Source organism: Manis pentadactyla, chromosome 13 (genome assembly GCF_030020395.1).
Source record: "Manis pentadactyla isolate mManPen7 chromosome 13, mManPen7.hap1, whole genome shotgun sequence".
Taxonomy (NCBI): Eukaryota; Metazoa; Chordata; class Mammalia; order Pholidota; family Manidae; genus Manis; species Manis pentadactyla.
Window position 1 is genome coordinate 93,081,332 of NC_080031.1, and position 6,215 is coordinate 93,087,546.

Consider the following 6,215-nt stretch of genomic DNA (forward strand, 5'->3'; position numbering starts at 1 on the left):
ACCCAGGAATTGCACTCAAATAGGCTGCCTGACCCTTTGTTGCCACTTGTGGCCTGCTTATTTCGGTTAAAATTTATCTTACAAGGAGAGCCAGGTGTATGGTGTCAGAAAGCAAGGGAGAGAAGGACTGAAATGAGGGAAAGGCTAACAGCACCAAATGCTGGGGAGGGATCAGGTGTGGTTATTACTGAAAACTGTCAAAAGGATTCTGTATTGTGAGAAGGATTCTACAGATAAAAGGGAAAGCCAGAAATAAAACTGAGGAGGGCAGGTTTGGACTACTGTGGGCATAAACCCAATAGCATGTAGGAGACCTGAACTCCATACCTTGTTAGGTGAAAGAATGGTACGGTAATGACCTAACATTACAGAACTGTTGTCACCTACTTTGGATAAATTGAACTGTCATGAAATGACATTCATGAAGTGAAGTTGAAAATACATAAAATTGAATTACAGAAATTGTGCTACACTTTAAGAAGGGAATAAGTAAGTTTTTCTTGACTAATTGCTCTGGCTATAAATCCCAATACAGTATTGAATAGAAGTGACAAGAGTGGACATACTTATATTCCTAAATTTAGGGACAAAGCTTTTAGTCTTTCACTATTATCATATTAGATGTGGGTTTTTCATAAATGTACTTTATCATGTTAAGGATATTCCCTTCTATTCCTAGTTTTTTCAGTGTTTTTATCACGAAAGCATGTTGAATTTTGAAGTGCTTTTTTCTACCTCAAGATGGTCGTGTGTGTGTGGTTTTTTGTTTTGTTTTACTTTCATTCTACTAATGCAGTGTATTATATTGATTTTTTTTTATTATATTGATTTTTATATGTTGCATAAACTTTTGATATCTAGGAAAAATTCCACTTGGTGATGGTGTGTTATCCTTTAAATACACTGCTTTGTGTTAACTTGACTAGGACTTGAGCAAACAGGTGTTAGATTCAAATTCCTCTCAATATCCCGTTTTTGTCTCCACTCTTGCCTCTGGGCTTCCCCAATCACTTCTCCTCAAGGAGCATGTGTATCTTGTGGCTCTGTCTGCCATAATCCAGTTTTATTATACTGGAGCCCTGTTGGTGTGGTGGGAGTGGGAAGTCTATGATTTTCCAATTAGGTCGCAGTCTCAGTGCGTTGATACTTAGGGCCTGCCTATGAGCTACTCAAGTATTTCTCCAGCAGTATAGCTTTTTGCCTCCTTGCATTCCTCTCTTGACTGCGGCATTCTCAATCTATTTCCTAGAAGCCCTGACCACTGTTGACTATGTTTTCTCCTCTTAGTGAGACAGGAAGGGTAGAAGGACCTTAAGTGGGAGGAATGTACTTTCCTTAGTTAGCATAAGGCTCTGAACTCTTTTCCCCAGGAGAGTAGGCCTTTTTTTTGGAAGACTGTGGTGGATTTGTTTCACAATGGTTATATTTCCCTTGCCAGAGCCCTGAGGGTATATTTCCCAGGTTGGCACCATGTAAATCCATAGGGGTTTTCTGGATCTAAGGGCAAAGGAAATGTAGGAGACCTCTTAAGGCTGGGGCTGCTAGGAGTTTCACACTTTCAAGGTAGTGCACACTCAACCTCCAGAAATTCACCACTATTACCATTTAAATGTTCCTACTAGTTTATGCTCCTGCAGCTTCTGTTCCAGCTGAGCAGATCTCAGCTATGTCTCTCTGGTATGCCTCTCTCTCCAGATGAGTGTTGCAGTTTTCCCAGCAACGTCAGTTCTCAGGAAGATTTTTTTAAAGTCATTGATTTTCAGCCTGTCCAGCCTTGTAAGAATAGGAGTGACTTCCGAGTTGTTCACATGTTGTAGATGAAACTCCAAGTCCAAACAAGTTTTTGAATGGTAGAGAACTGAAGATTACTGAATGCAAACAAAATTACAAAACCCCTTTAACTGCTCAAATGTTTAAATGCTGAATAATGCAAACAGGTTTTTTTGGGGAGTTCGGTTCAGAGATGCAGGGAAGTCAGAGTATGAGGTGAAGAAGGAATTCATTAAAGCGAGAAGGTTAAGGAATGACAGAACAGAATAATGAAGTTCATTGAACAGCTCCTCAGCATGGGGCACAACCCCTGCTAACTCCTCAAGCCAGTGTCACCCGGCGTCCAGTGTCCACTTGGATCTGCACAGTGTGGAACTGAGTCCCTGCCATCCCAGGCTTTGGGGAAGCCACAGAGCAGTGGATGGAGTGAGATTATGTTCTGCGAATTTATAGGTGAAGAAGGGAGACTTTCAGGCAGGCTACTAAGAGCATGACTGCAAGCTGCAGCTCCCGGTCACTTGGTAACAGTAATTTGCAAGCCCAGGAATGGGCTTTCAGCAGCCCCTCCCTACTTGTCTGAGATAGGACAGAGAGTGTGAAGGTTTAAGCCAAAATCTGGAGGTTTAGAATGACAAAGCAAAGTAACAAAAACACCACTGGAAAGTCACAGAGACAATATATTGAAGTTGAGCAGTGAGAAGTTTATTTAAGGCAAAAAAGGAGCACACTTGGAGAAAGGGGGTGTGGGCTTCCCCAGAGGTGCCCCTAAAAGGTTGGGAAAAGTCAAAGATACACTTACAAAGTGCAGGCGACCTCAGAGAGAGGAATACCCTGAAAGGTTTGGAAAAAGTTAAAGTTACACATTCAAAAAGTACAGGTGACCTCAGAGAGAAGAGTGGACCAAAAGGTTGGGGGTTCCCTCTTTTAAGGAATGTGACCACTGGCTGGGAGTGCAGACTTGTTAAGTGGTTTCTGAATATTTAAAATTAACAACACAAGAAATTTACTGCTCTGATTTCTACCTGAGATAACTGGTGTCTTGGTCTGGGAGCATAACAAACAAGACCACCTGCCCAGCCCCCAAGGTGGGTTGAGTTATTTGTTTGCTAAAGAGTAAGTTAAGAATCATACTTCTTAACTTCCTGGGTATTAAAATGCATCTTATCTTTAAGATGGAATCCTTCCTGCCTTTTACTGTTGTTTATGGCTGGGCCTGCATACTAAATTAGTTGCCCAGGTTGCAACTTACTTGACTAAGGCTGAAGGAGAAAAAAACAGCATATAGGTAAAGTTGAAGAATAAGCTGGGACTGCATGATTAACACAATAAAGACATGGGCTATGCTGAGGTACCCTCCTTATCTGGGGAATATTCAAACATTCCAGGCCAAGTTACTCCTGGCTTTTTTAGCTTTAACTGATTAACTCTGGGTCTTTTCAGTGGGCTTTCCTGGCCCTATTCTCTTTTCACCCAACTAGTATCTATTTTCCTGCCTAACAGTTTCATGACAATTACTTTAGTGTCAATAGAAAGCATATCAGATGTCTGCAAAATTATGCAGAAATTGAAGAATATGGGCAGGACAGCCAATACCTTCCATAGAATCCCCTATACTTTGTTCCAACTTTGAATAAATTGTATTTTTACATCCACTAAAATGTGAATTTGTGTTATCTACTAATAAAAGGTATACTTTCCATCATTAGTTTAATTCAATAAGTGGGTTTCTGGAAAAAATTTAAATTGTTTCTTAAGTCTTATCTGGAAGGTTGTTTACTGGCAATAGCCTTCTAAGGAAGCCTTTTTCATGAGAAAAACATTACACAAGCAAAGGGAAATTTTTTTTCTGCATTGTGAATACGTGCATCTTTGCTGTTATAAAAAGATGAGGCACTTTAGATCTTTGATAATCTCTGTAACAGTATATGGATCTGTTACATTTTTTCCCCATATTCTCAGTGTTATTCTTTTTTTCTTTTTGAAAAAAAAATTTTTTGGTATCATTACTCTACAATTACATGAGGAACATTATGTTTACTAGACTCCCCCCATCACCAAGATCCCCCCACATTCCCCATTGCAGTCATTGTCAATCAGCATAGTAAGACATAGAATCACTACTTGTCTTCTCTGTGTTGTACAGCCCTCCCCGTGCTCCTCCCCACATTATACATGCTAATCATAATGCCCCCTTTCTTTCCCCACCCCTTATTCCTCCCTTCCCACCCATCCTCCCCAGTCCTTCTCCCTTTGGTAACTGTTAGTCCATTCTTAGGTTCTGTGAGTCTTCTGGTGTTTTGCTCCTTCCGTTTTCCCTTTGTTCTTATACTCCACATACAAGTGAAATCATTTGGTACTTGTCTTTCTCTGCCTGGTTTCTTTCACTGAGCATAATACCCTCTAGCTCCATCCATGTTGTTGCAAATGGTAGGATTTGTTTTCTTCTTATGACTAAATAATATTCCATTCTGTATATATACCACATCTTCTTTATTCATTCATCTACTGATGGACACTTAGGTTGCTTCAATTTCTTGGCTATTGTGAATAGTGCTGTGATAAACATAGGGGTGCATTTGTCTTTTTCAAACTGGGCTGCTGCATTCTTAGGGTAAAGTCCTAGCAGTGGAATTCCTGGATCAAACTGTATTTCTATTTAGAGTTTTTTTGAGGAACCTCCATACTGCTTTCCACAATGGTTGAACTAGTTTACGTTCCCACCAGCAGTGTAGGAGGGTTCCCCTTTCTCCACAACCTCGCCAACATTTGCTGTTGTTTGTCTTTTGGATGGTGGCGATCCTTACTGGTGTGAGGTGATATCTCATTGTGGTTTTAATTTGCATTTCTCTGATGACTAGTGATGTGGAGCATCTTTTCATGTGTCTGTTGGCCATCTGAATTTCTTCTTTGCAGAACTGTCTGTTCAGATCCTCTGCCCATTTATTAATTGGATTATTTGCTTTTTGTTTGTTGAAGTGCATGAGTTCTTTATATATTTTGGATGTCAACCCTTTATTGGATCTGTCATTTATAAATATATTCTCCCATACTGTACGATGCCTTTTTTTGTTCTATTGGTGGTGTCCTTTGCTGTACAGAAGCTTTCAAGTTTGATATAGTCCCACTTGTTCATTTTTGCTTTTGTTTCCCTTGCCCAGGAAGATATGCACATGAAGAAATCACTCAAGTTTATGAACGAGAGATTTTTGTGTATGTTTCTTTCTAAGAGTTTTATGGTTTCATGACTTACATTCAGGTCTTTGATCCATTTTGAATTTACTTTTGTGTATGGGGTTAGACAATGATCCAGTTTCATTTTCTTACATGTAGCTGTCCAGTTTTGCCAGCACCAGCTGTTGAAGAGGCTGTCATTTCCCCATTGTATGTCCATGGCTCCTTTATCATATATTGACCATATATGTTTGGGTTAATGTCTGGAGTGTCTATTCTGTTCCACTGGTCTGTGGCTCTGTTCTTGTGCCAGTACCAAATTGTCTTGATTATTGTGGCTTTGTAGTAGAGGTTGAAGTTGGGAAGTGAGATCCCTCCTGCTTTATTCTTCCTTCTCAGGATTGCTTTGGCTATTCGGGGTCTTTTGTGGTTCCATATGAATTTTAAAACTATTTGATCCAGTTCGCTGAAGAATGCTGTTGGTATTTTGATAGGCATTGCATTGAATCTGTAGATTGCTTTAGGCAGGATGGCCATTTTGACAATATTAATTCTTCCTAGCCAAGAGCATGGAATGAGTTTCCATTTGTTAGTGTCCTCTTTAATTTCTCTTGAGAGTGTCTTGTAGTTTTCAGGGTATAGGTCTTTCACTTCCTTCATTAGGTTTATTCCTAGGTATTTTATTCTTTCTGATGCAATTGTGAATGGAACTGTTTTCCTGATTTCTCTTTCTGCTAGTTCATCGTTAGTGTATAGGAAAGCAACAGATTTCTGTGTATTAATTTTGTATCCTGCAACTTTCCTGAATTCAGATATTAGTTCTAATAGTTTTGGAGTGCATTCTTTAGGGTTTTTTGTGTACAATATCATGTCATCTGCAAATAGTGACAGTTTGACTTCTTCCTTACCAATCTGGATGCCTTGTATTTCTTTGTTTTGTCTGATTGCCATGGCTAGGACCTCCAGTACTATGTTGAATAGCAGTGGGGAGAGATGGCATCCCTGTTGTTTCCAATCTTAGAGGAAAATCTTTCAGCTTCTCGCTGTTAAGTATGATGTTGGCTGTGGGTTTGTCATATATGGCCTTTACTATGTTGAGGTACTTGCCCTCTATACCCATTTTGTTGAGAGTTTTTATATGAATGGATTTTGAATTTTTTCTAATGCTTTTTTAGTGTCTATGGAGGAGATCATGTGGTTTTTGTCCTTCTTTTTGTTGATGTGGTAGATTATGATGGATTTTTGAATGTTGTACCACCCTTGCATCCCTGGGA